We start from the raw sequence: 17,671 nt of genomic DNA, 5'->3' as shown, positions 1-17,671 counted from the left end.
TAGGAGTAATAGCTTCATTGTTTGCAGTTTGAACTTTTAGAGTCAAATCCTGTACCACGGAGATCAGAGTGGCTTTGTGTGTGTCTTTGGGAGAACTAAACATCAGAAGGATTCAATAAAATAAAGATATCTGTGATTCTTATTTTCCCTCCCGTGCATTATAGGGTTTTTTTTTGCTTCAATTTACGATGCAGTCGCAAGAACAGCAGCCGGCGTATAGGAATACGCTTCTATTGTTCTTAGGCATCTTTCCTGCAGATTGTAAAAGTTTGGTTTTGTTTTCCCTGCGTGCCTCGGCGCTTCTGGTTCCATCTGGAAGTGGACATCAAAGGGGTGCAGCCCCACCAGCAGGCCAGCGTCTCCCCCTTGAAGGCCGCAGGAAGCCCCGGGAGGCTGGCAGCGAGGCAAGCCGTCCCAGGCCCCCAGCCAGGCCGCTGCCGAAATCCAGTGCTCCCACTGGCTTCAAGGGGCACCAGAACACCTTTTCCGAGGCCGACGTTGAGGTAACGCTGCACAAACCTACCTAGGCAGCTTACGGCCTGGTCTTAACGCTCCACCCTCATACATCTGTTTCAGAGGGAAAGGCCCCTTTTTGAGCACAGTATTATAGTAAGCGGAGAGAAAGCAGAGGAGAAGCTCATTCAAGTTAACTGGCAACATGCTGTGCACATTATGAGACCTCACTTTCAGTAGACTCATAAATTCCACAGTATTATGAATGGGGCTGTGTTGAAGAACAAAGCAAAATGGGCTGCCTTTAAACATGATTCCGTTCCAGCGCTTCCCTCCTCTGAAGGTTGGTAACTTCTGAATTAGAGTAATTACTACAGCTTCTGGTTTGCAGCAATTAGTCTCCTTCCTGCTTTAACATACACAGTATTGAAAAGGTCAGGCCAGAAACAGAGAGATTCTCTCTCAGACTGTAGCTGCCCACATCACCCTGAGTGTCTGCATACATATATGTCTAGCTAGAGATGTATAGTTTTCTTTACAGAAGGGACCAAATGTGAATATCCCTTTGATGGTTTTCAGGAACTCTTCAGAAAGTGTTTTAAAGATAGACTTAGCTGAACTTCCACATTAATTTGTGCTCAGGGATACAGACTACTTACAGTCACCATTACTGTTGTTCAGAATGATTCCTTTTTAGAGTTATAAAGAAACATAAAAGATAAGATATGGGTATAAAATTGTACTTTAACTAAATGCTAACTTAACTTAGCATTTATATGAAATCAGACAATTTCAGTTCCTTTGCTACAGAGGCAGAGATGAAAGGCAGAAAGTTTCACCTGACAGGGAAGGGCAGAACGGCGTAAAAACCCCAGCCTTTTCAGTTCATTTTGGGTTTGGATTCAAGCTGCAGCTGTGAGCTGAGCTAAAAGCTGGCTGCTGCCGAAAGGGGGAAATCTTGCTCTCTGCACCTCCTTCTCTGCTCCTTCCTTCCCCCAGCCACCAGCCAGCTACCCCTGCAGCCAGCGCCGGCAGCCCTCTGCCCAGGAGACACGCCAACTTAATCCCTGGCAATAAAAAATAATAATAAAAATCCTTGTTTTTCTTTTGGGAAGGTGAGGGGACTGTTTTTCTAACTTTTGGTTTGGTTTTTTTTTCTTTGGACCATTTTAGTGAGTCGAATGAGCTTCCTCGGCAGACAGACAAGTGGTAGAACTGGCTGCTGAGGAGAGGGGAGCAGGGACAATGGGGATGAACAGGGCTGATGGATGCCAGGGGCACTAGGGTCTCCTCCCCTTCTTTGGTGCAGAAACATGAGTTCAGCTCCGGACGTTTTAAGAAATCATAATCTTACAACACAAAGAGATCAGAAGAAACAGTTTGGTTTTGGTGGATCCAAAACCCAAGTTATGCTTATATGTGGGTTTTGCACAAAGCCAAATTATTAAAGAAAGTCAGATCTCTCAAAATATTTCCTTTTACATGAGAAAGACACATTTATTCTCAAATGATATTTAGGTCATTATTTTTGAATGAAATGAATACAGAATTTCAGATGAAATACCATCTAGAACTTTATCATGGGAATAGTGTCAGAATAAAAGATCTTCCCTTAAATTTCACTTAAAAGAGCTTGGCAGATTTGGTAAAAACTCAGGAAATCAGATGACCTGGCTGAATTTTTTTTTGGAGCTTCCAAATAAAAAAAATACTTGAAAAATCCAACTGAGATCAAATGCATCTTCTGGCACATGCACCTGTGAACCTGCTAAGGACTTGCGGGGAGACACAGGGGCTTTTGGGATCTCTGTTAACATTTACCTTCCTCTTCTCTGATGTTCTCTCTCCTCTGATTCATTTGAAGCTGACTCCTGGTCCTGGATGAGGGTTAGCTGATGAAGTCCAACTAAGAGCTAGTCTCTTTCCAGATAAAACAGAGATTAAGTACCTGCTGATCTTGATTGCCTGTATAAATCAGAAATTACTCCACTGGAATTGGGCAGTTGAATGATTTGGCACTCCTGACTCTTCTCTGTAGTATGGTAATGCTTGGACAACTCGGTCAGGACCAGTCCCTCTCTACTGGACCTGGTACAAGTATGTAGTGGTGGGCATACAAACTCATGACTGATTTTCTGTGAAGTTTGGCTGCATGCAGTGAATGTCTGCACTCAAAAAAATTGGATTAAAAATAAAAAAAGTTAATCCCATCTCCAGACTTACCTGTAGCCTAATACAAAAAGAACAAAACTGATCTGTCTGAAGGGATTCTCAGTGGGGCGTGTTGTATTAACTTCAAATTGGTGATTACCTGAGACCTTCTGGCCCTGAGCTCTGGCACAGGGAGACTGTACCCTGCAGCAGGGCTGTACCCCCCCATCAGACAGGGTCTTTGTAAAGGTCTCGGGGCTGGGGGAAGGGGCAGGCGGCGAGGAAGCAAGTGCAGACATGGGACTGAAAACATTTTTACATTGTTTTGAAACTGAAGTGAGGTGATTATTAAGTTTTCCATGAGTCATCTGGCATTACTAACTTAGACAAAACTGCATATAGCACTTTGGTCTTCCGTTTACCCCTTCTCACTCTGCCATACCAAATTTTCTGTTCTTAAGCAAGATGGATAATTTTACTTCAAAAGGGACACTACCAGTAAACGGAGCCCCCCTGGCTCCGTGTCCCTCCCTGGCAGCTTTTCCTCATGGAAGGCTTGGCTGAGATTGCATGCCATGAGATGAAGGATTGCAGCTTTCCCTCACATCAGTGGTGTAGCTCAGGGTTCACAAATGGCATCTGGCCATTGCAGAAGGTGGGGATCTGCCTATTGCAGAGCAAATCTCCACCATCGCAAGTGGGGGTGGCTCCTGCCAGCACCTCTGTGCCAGTGACAGCATCAGGCAGAGGCACCGTGGGTACCCCTACTTGTTCTCCACTTTTTTTGATGAAAGGCCTTTTGTGGTTCAGCACAGACACACTGTTTTCCTTAGTTTAGATGCTCCAGATCTCTCCCTTTCTCTTTTTCTCTGAAGCTCCCTCTCTCTCTCTTTCTCTCGATGCTGTTCAGATGCTGGAGTGTTGCTGGTATCTATCTTGCAAATATGCAATCTCCCATGCCAGGAAAGGGTTTTAGCAAAGCTCCTCTGAGCTGCACCATCTCCTTTTCCTGCTCTCAGGCTGTGAACGTGTTTTTCTGTCTCACTCTCAGACCCAGCCTTTACAGTTAATGAGCTGAATGTGGGCAACTCCACTCTCTGCTCTCCCAGATGTGGAGCCTTGCGAGTCAGAAACTTCCAGCACTTGCTCCAGAAGAGGTTCCTAGCTTTTTCCTAACCCTAGCCTGCTAAAGAAAATGTCCAAGAGCCCTGATAACCACCTTCTTTATTGTCTTAGATCCCACAGCTAGGAAAGAGACGATAGAGTGTTATGAACATGATAATGCAGGGAATTGCAGTGTTTTCATTCAGTCCAAATATCCCCAGATGAGGCTGTACGGAGCTTACATGTCAACAGGAGCTTTAGTCCAGACTATTAATCCATAGATGATAAGTAAAGAAGAGTGTTGCTAAGGTCCTGATGGCCTTAGTATAAAAGGAAGGATTTAAGATCTGCAGAAAAAGGACCTATTTTATATTATGCAACAGATATAAATGGAAAGGACAAGTTTTTGGGGATTTTACATTGCTTTGGGTATGTGGGTCATAGCAGTAACCACCTACTGTCTCCATATGAGCTGGTGTACTGGGGTCAGTTGGGATAGTTAATTTTCTTCACAGTAGCCCGTATGCTGCTATGTTTCGGATTTGTGACTAAAGCAGTGCTGGTAACACACCCATTTTTAGCTATTGCTGAATAGTGTTTGCACCGTGCCAACGTCTTCTCTATTACTCATGCTGTCCCACCACAGCAAGCAGGCTGGTGATGGGCAAGAGATTGGGAGGAGCTGACCCCAAAGGGGTATTCCCTACCATGTAACATCATGCTCAGCAATAAAAATGGGAGGGAATTTGCCAAGGGCTGCCCAGTGAGTAGGAACTGGTGGGGCATCAGTCACCTGGTGGTGAGTGATTGCTTTTGCATCACTTGTTTTTTCTTTAGTTTTGTTTTGTCTTGTCTTTTTTACTTATTAAAATGTCTTTATCTCAACCCATGTGTTTTCTCACTTATACCCTTATCCCTGCTCAACCCATGTGTTTTCTCACTTTTACCCTTATTCTCTCCCCCATCCCACTGCAGGGGGCTTAGTTGCCTAGCAGGGTTAACACAACAGCTGGGTAATGAGTTTATATTTTGAATACGATTCTTCTCTGCAAATGCCTTTGTTACTCAGAGATTAATGCTGTGGCATGGCTCCTCCAAGGATGGGGATGTGCTGATACCTGCTGATACCTGAAGTGTGTGTGGAAAGTGTTCAAAGGGATTTAAATAATCCAAAATTTTTGGTGTAATGCATTCGCACCTTCCACTGCCTAAACCTAAACTGGAACCATCAGGATAAAAAAGGAGGTTCTGGCAGAGGAAAAGGCGACAGAGGGAAAGGCAGGCATATCAAAGCAAGGCAAACAAAAGTAATGCAGTTTCTCTGAGGAGCTGTAGTATAGCCTGCAAGTTTCTGAATGATGATTTCAGAGTTAAAGGTTATGAAGGAGTCTCCAGTAATTCATTCCTTGGAGAAAGCAATTCCGGTGGATTTTTCATTGCTCAACTGAGACCAAATAAATTCATATATTTGCCATATATGATACAACTGGCCAATCAGAAAAAGTAAGCATCAAAGTATTTCGTTGCAAAGATACCGGCAGTGACATGGAGCTGTGGTAGGTTGTATTTCCCTTTCCTGTTCAACACAGCTTTTTGCTAAGAACTGAACACCGGGAGGTGGTTTCAGGCTCTTCATGCCTTGGAAGTACCCAGGCTCACCAATTAACTTCCCCAGCAGTGTGCTGCCACAATTGAACTTAAAAAATGAAGCATTTCCTTATTTAAGCAATGCTTAGAGAGCACTCCCTGCTGCTGATTCCACCTGCCAGGGAGTGACATCTGTATATCAGCGGAAGAACTGACTCCACAGAAATTCTGGAGCCATAAAGGCCATTTCTCTCTTTTCTGACAAGCTGCTTTTCCTCCCATCCGCATTCTCCGCACAATTGCTTCTCGGAACTAGGCCCCCAACAAGGTATTGTTTGAAAGGGATAAACATAGCAGAGCTGGATTGTTAAACATTTGACAAGTGTTTGTGATATTTCACAGCTGGCATATAAAATACCTTGTGGAAGGACCAGGCTTAAACCTTGTTAGTAGCTCCCTGTGGAGCGAAAAAACTCTGGTTGTTCTGAATTCGGCTTCCTCTTTTTGCTCAGGAAGATAATTCCAGGCACTCAGGGAAGGTAACTTGTCATTTTTCTCCTCCTTCATCCACTGTCTTTTTTAACACTTGACTTCCCGCAATAAGCAACTCTTATTCTTCATCATCTCTGCCTTCTACTCCTGCTCTTACTCTGCTCCAGGAAAGGGCTCAGATCACACTGAAGTGCACTGAGTAGTGTAGTCAAGAGAAATTAAGTTCTCCAGCTGCTCTTGGCCATTGTCCTCAATGTCGGTGCTACTCCAGGGCTGACTTTTAAATATAGATAAGGCCTCATGTCCTTCTGAATTGTCTTATTTTTCTTCAGCTTCAGCACTGGCAGATGCATGTTGTGCTTGGTGCCCTGTTGGCTTTGAAGCCCTGCCACCATGTTCCCTCATATTGATCATACCTGACAGTTCACAGTGCATCACTTCAAAGCCTGGGTATTAGCCAATTGTAAAGGACAAATGCTGTCACTGGTTTTGCCCCTCCCCTCCCACACTTTTTCCTGCATGGTGATAATCAAATTCCTCATAAAAAGCAGGGCATCTCGTCCTGAATTTAGTGGTTATAGTGTCAGCTCCAAATACACATTGCAAAGCATCAGGCTTCTCAAGAGCTTTTGCTCTTTTACAAGGACTGCATTTACCGATGAGCCAGAAAACTCCCTGCTCTTACTCCAGCTTTTGTGGGCCAGGAACAATTTGTCCCTAAGTCCTCTTTGGTGTTTACAATTTGATAAGAAAGAATAGTAGATGGTCAAAAAAGGAAGTTTTCAATGTGTTCATATTTCCACATAACTGGCACATGGCAAGTCCTCTGCCAGACTGTGCCTACTAGCCTGCGAACAAAATGAATCATGAATGTGGGTGACTTGAGAGTCAAATATTTATGGTGGATCCGAAACAAAACTGTCCAGGCTTGCTGCCATGCAGAAAAAAACTGTAAAGCTTTTTTTTTGTTTTTTTTTTTTTTTTTTTTTTTTTTTTTTTTTTTTTTGGAGAACAAACGTTGCTTATGAAAAATGAGACTAAGAGTGTGGAAACATGGAAAACATGCCTATTCTTGTGAGAGGTGTGGTGCGTAATAGCTTACGATGAGGTGCCCAGGCTTTCTGCCATGAAAAAAAAAACTTTAAAGCTTTTTTTTTTTTTTTTTTTTTTTGTTTTTTTTTTTTGTTTGTTTTTTTGTTTTGTTTTCATGAGTAGAAGCCTAACAACATACAGTAATTTAACATTTGGGATTTGGCATGATGTCATCATCACCAAGAAGGTTTCTTCTTAGTTTCATTAGCAGCAGGAATGCCACAGAGTGAGTGGTTTCCTTGTTCTCAGCATGCCTGCAGTTAGTGCTCATGAAGTCTCTGAAATAACTGCAAGGAGATAAACCTACGACAGTTTTTCTGCTTCCTACCCTTGTATTTGTCAGGCTGGGCAGGAATCCTGTGGCATTTTGAGTGGAAATACTGAGAGGCAAGTGCTTACAGAGGGATTTCCATCAGCTACACAAGGACAGGAACATTGTTTTGGCTATTTATCAACAGAGAAAATAAATTCTAATATCTATGCCAGTCAAAGCACTTGGCGCGAGGCTAGAATAATCCGAGGATCTGCATTGGAGGGGGCTGGAACTGACACAAGATGGATACGCTCATTATCATTAGCACTTTGTTTGGTACTCCTGACAACACAAAGGCGGCAGGGGTTACGTACATAAAAAGTCTAAATTGCTGTTCATTTGGACTACGCGAGCTTCCCTCTTTCATTCAGCCCAGCTGGCTTGCTTTTGCTGCTTCTCTGTGCGCTGGCAGAGTGTCAAGGTGGCTGATAGGCCTTGGAGAGCCATGTACAAAGGCCTGGGGCCTGGGAGAGGCTGCGGGGACTCTGTGTCCCCTCCTCCTGCCACAGGCAGGCTGGGAACCCCACAGCATCTCATGCTTCCCCACTAGAGTAGAAAACAAAACAGGAGGTTCAATCTCCTGCCCACTGTGTGTCCCATGGAGGAGATGACTGATGGCAATAAAAAATATATCAGCAGGCATAAAGTTGCTAGTTAATAACGGGAGAGTATGACAACTGGAAATTGTTCCACCATGAAGAAGAAGTTTAGGAACCATTTTCTGTTGTCTTTTTCCACGGGATCCTGTGTTAGCTTGGAAACAAACAGAAGCTTGCCTCCTTTGAATGGCTGCTTAAGATATATTCTCATTCTACCTGTGGCTCTAGGGCTGGGGAAGGCATTTGAAAATGCCTTGCATCATTTTAACAGGTGGCTCACTTTCCATGGGATTTACTTAGAGGAAAGCCCCAGGAAATACAGTCTTCAAATAGGATACTACTAGAGGAAAATCTGCTTCCTAAGGAGAATTTATAGCTTTCCAAATGGCCCCAATTTAAAAGAAATGAAAAGGGAGTATGGTCTATTGGCTATAGTACGATACTAATGCCAAGGAAATTCTTTTGGTAAGGGCCTATATATCTTTCAGTTAGCTTGGGCTTAGCTTTCTGTCGATGCTGTCTATTTGCCAGCATGCTGCGAAGATTACAAGATATATGAGAATGAAAACTTGTAGAAAATTTTGGAGTCAGGGTATATGCACATCACCTTTGCCAGCCAATGCGTGCTTCTGTGGGGTGTGTAGTAATGTAGTCTGAGAGTCTATGCATTTTTGTTTGCAGCAGGTTTTCTGGTATCTAATAAGGTAACAGCTTCAAGTAAAACCTTTCCAGCTGTTGAAGTGCTCTATCTATTACCATTTGTGGATTTTCTGGTGCTCAAAAGCAGCTGAGTTTTCATAGTATCATTTGCCTCAGTAGAAGTGCTAATAGTTTTGGGGTTTTGTTTTGTTTTTGCTGCAGGGCTTCAAGGTTTCAGGACCCTTACAGAAGTATTTTGACTTTGAATGATTCAGCCTAGAGAATTAAAAATAATTGAAGGAGAAGGGAAAGCTGACAAAGACACTTTGGTGCATGCAGAGACATGTGATTTATATATACACAATCACACAATCATATAAGCCTCATTTCCTTAAGGAACCAGACTGAAAAGGGCTGTATCTGTACTTGGTGTTATTCTATAGATGGCAATACACTTCCAGCTTCCTGTAGTAATGGCAAAATTAGTACTATTTTTATTTATTTTGTTGAAGATTCCCTCCATCTGTTCCCCTTCCACAAATCTTTCTTATTATTTCCTTTCATCCACAAAATCCCCCACCAATAATCTGTTCGTCATACACTTATAAAGTTGGCACTGCTTAGAAAAAAACATGGGTTTTTTTCCTCTTTGATTTTTCCATGCTTTCTTATGCTAGCAAAAATCCATTGGTTAAGAAGAAATTATCCTTGGCATAGACCATGCCAAAAAAAAGAGAAAAATACCTTCTCATCAAGAAAGCATCCAGAATATATTAATTCCATGAGGAGCAAGATGGTCATATGACATTTGGATAAAACAGACTTTTCAGAGACTGGACATCTAGCAAATATAAATCCACTTGACTTCAGCGGATGAGCTCATCCACATGACAGCACTTCTGGCCCTCTTGGATCACTCCCCAAAAGATATAAGGCTGCAATGTTCTATTCCTCTGTTTTGAAAGAACACTGTGTGAAATTAACTTTGTGAAATTAAATAAGGAAATCAATCTTAATCCTTCAAACCATAGATAGGTGGTATGCACAGGTATATCATTCCTCTGTGTTTTGTTGTTGTTTTTTTCTTAGTTTTGGTTTTGGATGCTCACAGCTATTGCTGTGAAACAGCGGCGTTAGGCTCCCAGGCCTAGGAGCTGCTGCTCTCACAGCTCTCTCCTCCCCAGGAGAGGCAAGGATTTGGGGCTGCTGGCGAGGTTAGAAAGCAGCAGAGGTGGGATCCCACCACACCGAGTGGGGCCAGGGTCCCGTTCAGCGGCGAGGGAAGCTGCCTGCCTTGAGGAGGTCAAATCCTGCTGTTCAGGCGATGAGAAACGTTTTCCCTGTCTGTGTGGGGCATAGGCGTCTGCTGTCAGCTGAGTTTGGAAAGATAGCCCTAGTTTTCTTTTCCCACTGTGCTCTGTTAAGTACAGGTAGCTGGAATGTAACTCATGTGTGTAACAGGAAAAGTCGTGTCTGTTACTGGAAGTTCAGTTATTTCTGGGTTGCAGCGTAGCAACTCTTTAACAGAGAAAAGACGCAAAAGTAGTTTGTAGTGAATGGAGCTACAGCGACTTTATGCGAGCTGAAATTCTGTTCCTTAAAAAAAGAAAGCGCTGCAAAATCATAATTCCAGCTGCTGGAAAGGGAAGAGGCAGAGGAGTGTTGTCTGTTCTTCTTCCACAGAAGTCCCTGACACAGACTTACGGCGTTTCTTGGGAGTGAGTAAAATAACTCGGCAATTCTGGACATATTAGTCAGTGGTTTAAAAGTTCAGCAGAAGAGCTCGCCATTTGTTTGCTAGTCCTTAAATTTAACGGATTGTCATGCTGAAGTCCTGAGCAGCACACCCAAAACAGTCAGGGAACAACATGGCTCTTAATGGGACTCTAAATTTGGAGACAAAAATTTGTTTTAAATGATATTTTGTATTAGCAAGGGAAAGAAGTGTTTCTGGTCTGAAATTTTATATGGCAACTTTCACCTCAAGGTAATGAAAACAAGCTGAGCTATAAACTCTTCAAAACTGGGGTTTATGGAAAGGCTGACAAATCCTTTACTGGAGTGATGTGGCTGGGAGCACTTTAAAAGATTCCCATGAAGCTCTATTGATCATGATCACACACTCCCAAGCACCAACACCGGGAGGTGGCAGGCAGAAAGCCAGCTGCTTTCAATTACTGTGCCGTCCTGGCATTATGTCCGGCCAACGGGGCTGTGTTAGCAGCTGGTCATCTGCTGGGTGGAGGCTCCATGGGCAATCTGAGGCCAGTGTGCTTCCCGGCTGGCCCTCCGGCCACATCATGTCCTGTCTGCCCCATGGCTGGGCCATCAGCCCTCTGCTGTGTCATTTCTAGTGAAGGCTCTTAATACTATCCCCATGGGGAAAGAGGTTGGTTTGGGAGAATGAGAGGAAGGGAGAAAAGGAAAACACCCAAGTTTTGGTTTTCTGCTTCTTTTTGCTGGAATGAAACATCACACATAGATCATGTAAAAGGAATTGGCTTTTAGTGAGAGGATATGGCTTCACTTCTCAGCCTCTTCCCTTTGGGTTTCAAAGCGAAGCCATCTGATGCTTGAAGCACCAGCAAGAGCCGGTGATTGGACTTCAGGAAATTCACAGTGGTGTTTTTGTGCTTCTAAATGAGCAACACTGCTGCTTGTAAAGACCTGAGGTAAAATCCTGGCCCCACTGAAGTCCTTGGCAAACCTCCTACTGCCTTCAGTGGGGCCAAGATTTTACCCCGAGTCCTGCAAGCCATTAGTCTTTTGAGTTTTTAATGGGTGCGCTTCTGCGCAGACAGACTGCTCTTGTAAGAAAGGGTTAGCTGGATTGGCTCGGATACTGCACAATTTAAAACTTAAAGGAAAGCAATTTTGTAGTGAAATTAAGGGACTATAAAAGGAATTTGGCTTTAGACAACTTGCTTCTGTTTGGATTTGGATTAGGCTGCAATCTCCTTGTCTGTTTTTAGAATACGTGTCCCTGCCAGCATCAATAATCTATTTTCCTTAGTGCAAGTGAAAGGCTCTGATGGCTCAGAGGTGTAGTCTGGTATCCAGTGCTGCTCTGGATTTCTTCTTTGGTTTAGGAGTCAGGCTACAAATGGTGAGCTTCTCCTTAACATTTATGTGCTGCCAACAGACGATTCATTGACACGTGGGCTGACACACTCCTTCTTTCCCGTCGCACTGCTTCAGTCATTCCTATATTCCTAAACTGTCAGATAATCCAGCTCCCCAAACCCTTTCTCTGCCCATGCAGACCCTCCCAGCCCAGTCTCAGCATTCATTTGCACTTGGCCTGACTGTGTTTTTCTTGGCAAAATTCCTTTTATCCTGTCCAGCAGCATATTAATCCTTGAGCTCTTTCTTGAAATTTTCAGGTTCCTTCCCCACCTACTCCAAAGTAAATAAATCAGGACTTCAGATAATGCATATCAAATATATCCTTTCACCTCGGGTCACAATGCCATGTGCAAGTTAAGCTCTGCAGGGCTAGAGGTTGAAGGTGGAGTCTACAGAGGAAGCTGAGGAGAAGGAATGTGTGGGGGTAGCCATCACTCCAGAGGAGCCCATAAAAGATCTAGTGGTAACATTAGGAGAGACTGTGCATGGATGATCCCAGCTCCTACTGGCATCTGCTGCTGCCTCGGGGGAGCGTGTGCTGCAGCCTGCTAAGGCATGGCTCCATCATGGTCTCCAAGCTTAACTGGAGCTTAACTGTATTCCTCTGAAGGTGTCTCCTTCTCCATTCTGTCTGAAATATCGTTTCTTTTTTTTTTTTTTTTCTTTTCTGGGTATGTGAGGCGCTGCATTTTCCTCTTACACCACCTCTGTTTGTCCTTGGCTCACACATTGGCTGAATTGTAAAGCTGGAAAGTCTTCCTGGACTTCCTTGAGTCTGCGTACGTGCAAAGTCTGAGGCAAGTCCAGCAGGCACTTGTGTCCAGTACTCTGACATGGCACTAAGTCATGCAGTTCCAGGCCTTGCAGAAAACACCTAAAAGCAGAGCCCAAACAACCTGTGTCCCACAAAATAGCTCCTCACAAAGTGTTGCCAGCCATATTCAGCTTTACTGACTTATAAGTGCAAAGAAGGTCTCTTGAGAGTGGTTCCTGCTATGAAATCTTTGCTCAGAACTGGCGTGAAAGGAATGTTTTCCTGGTAAAACTAATGGATTTAAAGAGGCGGATCCTATTGTAATGAGAAAGGACCATCAACTACTTCATCTATGTTAAAAATACGTGAATGAAGGACTTTTTTGCAACATCCCAGAAGTTGCATTTTGGCCTTGTCTGAAACAGCCATCTGTCTCTTTTAGCATTCCCAGTGTTAATTAAAGCCACTAATGCTTGTGCCAAAGTATGACGCCCTGTGGATAGCGTGCTTCTGAAGGGACAGCTAGGAAAGGTGGTAGAAGAAAGGAAAGGTGAGGACCCCTCATGTGTTTCAAACTTGAGATTTATAACCCCACTGGAGCTTTTGTTACAGAAGAGTAACCCATCCCGCTCTGACATCCCAGTGGAGATACACCTTTGTAATTTTGCTGTCATGGAGACTGAGCCAAACATCAGCAGGGACTATAGCAGTGATTTTACAGAGCTGACTTGGTATAAATGACAGGTGCTTCATGTCTGCTAGGATTTTGTAATGTGATAGTTATTGCATACTTATTTATAACTTCCCACCTTTTGGCAATGAAGGGATGTATAGAAAAAAATATAAAGCCAAACACAGTAATTGCCCTGACATGTACTGCAAAAACCAGAGTGGAAACAGCCCACTGAACACTCAAGATAAGTATAGCCATTTAAGCACAAAGAAAGTTTGCCTTTAATGAATGCCTCTGCGTTAGTCATGCAAGGAAAAACATTAGAGCCTAGCTCCAGCAATGATCATCAGTATCAGAGAATTCCTGGACGTTTATAAGGAAGTTTAGAAAGCACCCAAAGATTTCTGGAGAACAGAATATGTAAAAAGTACCATTAGGTCAGGTCACTTCAAGATTGATTTCAAATGCATTAGCACTCTGCTCTCCACACAGTAACTCTCTTTCCAAAGAACCCAAAGCACCTGACATCCAATAAGGTCTCTGCGTAGCCATTTGCACCTTGGCAAACCAAGACAAAGTACTTAATAATTTGTAGCTTGCACTGACAGGGAGTAGTGTATGAAGATTGAGGAGAATTAGGGGGAGTTAACTTCTACTCCAGAATTCAAGGGAGGAAGGAAAGAATACTGTATGCAATTTGACCTGCTATAATATGTGCGAAACTTTCTATGGTCATTTTTTTAACAAATGAAGATTAATCATTTTGGAATGTGTTCACAATGTGCCTTATCTTAATACGTTTCCTTATGGTGACAATATTTTCCTTAATGTTTTTCAAATGCAAGGGAACAGCGTCAAGACCTCAGCGAATGTGGCTGCCACTGATAGACAACGGACCAGGAAGAAAGGCAATTGTAATGAACCTCCTTGTTCTTCCCATTTGGTCAAGAACTTTCCATCACTGCTGTGTTTGTCAGGCCCCCATCGTAAGCGGGGAGAATGACGGATGAAATGATGCATGTTCTGGCTGACTCTTCAGCTGATTGTTCTGTGTCGCTTGCATTTCCTACTCGCACTGCCTGCTGTACTGTGGTTATATAGATTAGATGTCAAGTCAAATTTGGGTTGAATGGAGTACTGCCATCTCTTGGTTATTTTAGGCAGATACACTCACAGACTGACTCATTTTCCTGCCACTCAGGAATCGTATGAAGCAACATAGAAAAACAGCTATTCTGGATTAAAGCTTTTAGGCACTTAGGAAGCTTAATTGTGGTTTTTATATATTTAAGAATGGAGAACAGAGTACATTTGCTGGTGCGTTATTTTTTTATAGATTTTTTAATACATAATCGTAGGCAATAAAGACATTTAGATGCATACATTAAGGAGAACTGGATTAGTAAGAAATGCCTATCTTATACTGTGCAATTTCAGTCATGAGAGTTCAAATTATTCATACTCAAGATCTGTCAATGGAAAAATGCTTTTACCATTACAGATGTAATTTTCTTTCCTTCTTCTTTCTGTGACTGGAGCTAAAAGACTTACTGTAAATACTGTGTCGATAGGAATCTGGGGTCACCCTCTTCCTGGGCCTTTCCAGGGTTGGAGACCAGAAGAGCAACATCTCCCTTTCTTCAGTAGCAGGAGGAGCCAAATTTGTTTGGTTGGTTTTCTCCTTTTAACTGAAATATGGGAGTAAAGAAAGTCTAGCTGAATTCAGAATAGAAGTTAAACACCAGAAACTTTCACTGCCACAAACTATCTAACCCAACCCCCCACCATATTACAAAGAAAACAATATGTGGTAAGGGTTTTGAAATAATTTATAATGTAATAATTAATATGGAAGTAGGAACACATACATTATGAATAAATGCTAGTATTAGAAGAACAGGGGATTAAGTTAATGACTACTGCTGCTATACTCTGGATCAGTGATGGCTCTTCAGGGTTACCCTATAGCATCCTCAGGGAAGAGCTCTCAGAGGCTGCCCGCTGCCCTGCTTCTGGCACTTCAGAGGACCAGAAGGCCCACAGTCTGGTTTTTGATGAATGCTAGGGATGGATTGTAAAAGCCATTGGCTTTCTCAGTGCTCCTCAGCCACCACTGTTGCATCTGTACCAGTCATTCCACCTAACATGAGGACACAAACCCAGTAGCAAATGCTTGACAGATTATGGCCTCAGTGCTGCCACGTGTAGGGTGGAAAAGCATTGACTCTTGTGCAAACACAGAGAACTCGGAATCTGAGACCTGGAAAAGCCTCCTGACAAGGATGTAAGTTCTCGAATGAGCCAAAGCCATTGTCTGTTGTTGCTTCTGCTCATCCCTCTGCTGCAGCCTGTCCTGGCTTCCTTGCAGTCCTGTGCAAGGAGCACAGGAGTTCTCAGGAATGTCAAAGACTTGAACTACTTTTGTTCCTTTTTTTGTGCCTTCTGACACTTTTAATAGTAGGGTCCCCCTACTATTCAGCAGAAGTCCAGAAGGATGATTTCAACATACAGCTTTAAACAACCATTTTAACATAGATCTCTAAACAACCAATACTAGTTGCTGTCAAAGAGTGGCCTTCAATGAATACAAAAGAAATGAGGGAAATCCCACCTTGTTTTATCTAAAGTAGGAAATCATCATCTGAGCAGCAAAATAAAAGGCTTAATGCTAGCTAACTATATGAGACATATTCTGGTCTTCATCCTTATTGCTTCCACCTCTGTCCTGCAAGGGCAGGGAGAGAGGAAGGTGCTGCTTGTTCCCTACCCTTCTTGCTCTCCTGGGAGCACTGGAGCACCAGTTTGCCTTTAGAATAAAGAGATGCAATATCTCTTTCTAAATGAATGTGTTTCTGGTTCTCTGAGGAGTTTAAGAGGTACCAGGTTTCTCTCTTAACAGTAGAGGCAGCAGCATAATTCTGCCTGCTCAGAAGATGCTCAGCAGAGCAGTCACAGCTATGGCATTGCTACAGTTCCCTGAGGCATCTTCCCCCACTTATCAGCTGGTGTCATCTCCTTAGCTGGAGCATGCAGCTTGTGTGCTTCATGGCAACTTTCCAAACTCTTCTACCTAAAACTTCCCTTTTGAGCCAACCTAAGGAATACGGTAACTTAAGGTCAGCTCCCAAAAGTATGTGTGATTCACTTTGGCTCTTGCATGGTCTCCTCACTTTAACCCCCTTGATTCCTCCCTTTTTCCTCAGGCTGGCATTTTTGGCTTTTGCAGGCTTGTTCTGTTTACCTTTTTTTTTTTTTTTTTTTCATTTGAAAGTGATCACTTCTGTCTCTAGCCAAGCTTTCTAGCTGTGTGTACACTACAGCCAATGAATGAGTGGCCTGATAACTATCTCTTGCTAAAGGAAGTTAATCTAAAAGGCTTACAATGGTACTGTGCTTGCAATGTTTGGGCACACTGTTCTACGCTCTCTGGAAAATTAAAGGTTTTCTTGCTTAGGTTTCGTTGTAGAAATCATAGAAAGAATAACTAATTACAAAGTTCTAGGGTCACTCCTAGTCCTAGGCAAAGCACTTGCCTTTCAAACAGCCATTTCATAACAAGTTTTTTATATATATTGAGAAGTAAATTACAAGGGAGGGCCTCAGTGTTTCATACAGTAACAGGCAGCGTGGAGAGATTCCTGTAACACGTGATACAGATATGGAGAGGCAGCTGCAGAAATCCTAATGAGGGTGTTATGTGGTACTACTTTTGCCAGTTTATCTTAAAATGAACCTTCACTTCTGCAGGGTTTTTTTCTCACTTTAAGAAATGCTACGTGTACATGTGCACACACGTTGACTATGCATCAGCAAAGAAGGAATGTGCATAATGCCAAAATACTTTGACAACGATGAGATGACAAATCACAAGCGTGCTTAAGGCATCCATTACTGATGGAGTAAAAAGAGCAGTTCAAGGCATTCCTTCCAAACAAACCTTTATCTCCTCCTTCAGTGGTGTTGACTGCGAACACTACGGAAATCTCTGGGTGGCAATTTCCTGGACAGCCCTAGAGGAGTCGGGCTGCATTTGAATCAGAACTCGAGTGTGGGTGGTAGGGTGGAGGAGGGAAGAGGTACGTGGTATAGCTGCACATATCTTCATAGCTATTCATCCACCAAAGCAACGACAGCATATAAAAGTGGTAATGTGATTTCACAGTTCTAATCTGGTTTATCATAATTTTTTCCAAGCAGTGCCTCAAAGCAGTCAGGGAGGGGAAATACACATTAATACTCTGTGCTGTTTCATGACTAACCACGTTCAAAATGTGCAGTGTTTTCCAGAAAAAGTGAGGGGTTTATGCCTATCTTTTCCATAACAGTACAGTGTTATCTACAGCTGATAGACAGAGAGCTTTATTTTTTTTTCTTTTTTTTTTCTTTTTTTTTTAATACTGAAGATGTGCCTATTCACAAGAAGAACTGATCCAGACATGCAGAAATACAGTCTTTTGCCTTTCTCTGCAGGAAATGTACCTTTATTTATGAAATTCACAGTTGTGTCTAAACCCACTGATCCAGACATGCAGAAATACAGTCTTTTGCCTTTCTCTGCAGGAAATGCACATATGAAATTCACAGTTGTGTCTAAACCCATGGGCAGTGTAGGAAAGAAAACCCATTTAACAGGGCGAATTGAAATAATGTATTCCTACATGGATACGTGTGATCAGCACTGTATGCTC

This window comes from Calidris pugnax, unplaced genomic scaffold, assembly GCF_001431845.1.
Source record: "Calidris pugnax isolate Ruff unplaced genomic scaffold, ASM143184v1 scaffold31, whole genome shotgun sequence".
NCBI classification, from domain to species: Eukaryota; Metazoa; Chordata; class Aves; order Charadriiformes; family Scolopacidae; genus Calidris; species Calidris pugnax.
This window is presented reverse-complemented; position numbering follows the sequence as displayed.